Source organism: Ambystoma mexicanum, chromosome 4q (assembly GCF_040938575.1).
Source record: "Ambystoma mexicanum isolate Mex_15411 chromosome 4q, UKY_AmexF1_1, whole genome shotgun sequence".
In the NCBI taxonomy this organism is placed as follows: domain Eukaryota; kingdom Metazoa; phylum Chordata; class Amphibia; order Caudata; family Ambystomatidae; genus Ambystoma; species Ambystoma mexicanum.
In genome coordinates, this window is record NC_090928.1 from 527,358,995 (window position 1) to 527,361,494 (window position 2,500).

Below are 2,500 nucleotides of genomic sequence, written 5' to 3' on the forward strand. Positions count from 1 at the left end.
ATTGAAGAATATCAGGAAATAGCCGATTAAACCGGTGTGGAAAAAAGTCTTATTTGTGTTTTCTCCACTTTATTTTATAGTAAGATGATACATACTTTTTCTTTTACAGTGAATACATTAAGGTGTGGTATTGCCCCATTACACATCATCCAGACATGCATTCATATATTGCATGTTAACAATGAAAATATTGCAAATATTGTAAAGAGACTTTCAATTTCTATTTTTTTGGTAAAAAAGCACTAAAATTTTAGTTGTTTTTGCCCAACGTGGGGCTCAAACCCACGACCCTGAGATTAAGAGTCTCATGCTCTACCGACTGAGCTAGCCGGGCTCCTTTGGATGCCTATAGTTTTCTTCCCTATCTCTGCACTGCCGTTTTCCACAGATAGGATGCTGTGTAATCATAGGCTCTGGTGGAGTTTGGAAAGAAAATACACATCAGCCAGAGGCAGAAATAGTCTAAGAAAGTATCAAACACAATTACCAGTCAATATCAGAACGCATTGAAGAATATCAGGAAATAGCCGATTAAACCTGTGTGGAAAAAAGTCTTATTTGTGTTTTCTCCACTTTATTTTATAGTAAGATGATACATACTTTTTCTTTTACAGTGAATACATTAAGGTGTGGTATTGCCCCATTACACATCATCCAGACATGCATTCATATATTGCATGTTAACAATGAAAATATTGCGAATATTGTAAAGAGACTTTCAATTTCTATTTTTTTGCTAAAAAAGCACTAAAATTTTAGTTGTTTTTGCCCAACGTGGGGTTCGCACCCACGACCCTGAGATTAAGAGTCTCATGCTCTACCGACTGAGCTAGCCGGGCTCCTTTGGATGCCTATAGTTTTCTTCCCTATCCCTGCACTGCCGTTTTCCACAGATAGGATGCTGTGTAATCATAGGCTCTGGTGGAGTTTGGAAAGAAAATACACATCAGCCAGAGGCAGAAATAGTCTAAGAAAGTATCAAACACAATTACCAGTCAATATCAGAACGCATTGAAGAATATCAGGAAATAGCCGATTAAACCTGTGTGGAAAAAAGTCTTATTTGTGTTTTCTCCACTTTATTTTATAGTAAGATGATACATACTTTTTCTTTTACAGTGAATACATTAAGGTATGGTATTGCCCCATTACACATCATCCAGACATGCATTCATATATTGCATGTTAACAATGAAAATATTGCAAATATTGTAAAGAGACTTTCAATTTCTATTTTTTTGGTCAAAAAGCACTAAAATTTTAGTTGTTTTCGCCCAACGTGGGGCTCGAAACCACAACGCTGAGATTAAGCGTCTCATGCTCTACAGACTGAGCTAGCCGGGCTCCTTTGGCTGCCTATAGTTTTCTTCCCTATCCCTGCACTGCCGTTTTCCACAGATAGGATGCTGTGTAATCATAGGCTCTGGTGGAGTTTGGAAAGAAAATACACATCAACCAGAGGCAGAAATAGTCTAAGAAAGTATCAAACACAATTACCAGTCAATATCAGAACGCTTTGAAGAATATCAGGAAATAGCTGACTGAACCTGTGTGAAAAAAAGTCTTATTTGTGTTTTCTCCACTTTATTTTATAGTAAGATGATACATACTTTTTCTTTTACAGTGAATACATTAAGGTGTGGTATTGCCCCATTACACATCATCCAGACATGCATTCATATATTGCATGTTAACAATGAAAATATTGCAAATATTGTAAAGAGACTTTCAATTTCTATTTTTTTGGTAAAAAAGCACTAAAATTTTAGTTGTTTTTGCCCAACGTGGGGCTCAAACCCACGACCCTGAGATTAAGAGTCTCATGCTCTACCGACTGAGCTAGCCGGGCTCCTTTGGATGCCTATAGTTTTCTTCCCTATCTCTGCACTGCCGTTTTCCACAGATAGGATGCTGTGTAATCATAGGCTCTGGTGGAGTTTGGAAAGAAAATACACATCAGCCAGAGGCAGAAATAGTCTAAGAAAGTATCAAACACAATTACCAGTCAATATCAGAACGCATTGAAGAATATCAGGAAATAGCCGATTAAACCTGTGTGGAAAAAAGTCTTATTTGTGTTTTCTCCACTTTATTTTATAGTAAGATGATACATACTTTTTCTTTTACAGTGAATACATTAAGGTGTGGTATTGCCCCATTACACATCATCCAGACATGCATTCATATATTGCATGTTAACAATGAAAATATTGCGAATATTGTAAAGAGACTTTCAATTTCTATTTTTTTGGTAAAAAAGCACTAAAATTTTAGTTGTTTTTGCCCAACGTGGGGTTCGCACCCACGACCCTGAGATTAAGAGTCTCATGCTCTACCGACTGAGCTAGCCGGGCTCCTTTGGATGCCTATAGTTTTCTTCCCTATCCCTGCACTGCCGTTTTCCACAGATAGGATGCTGTGTAATCATAGGCTCTGGTGGAGTTTGGAAAGAAAATACACATCAGCCAGAGGCAGAAATAGTCTAAGAAAGTATCAAACA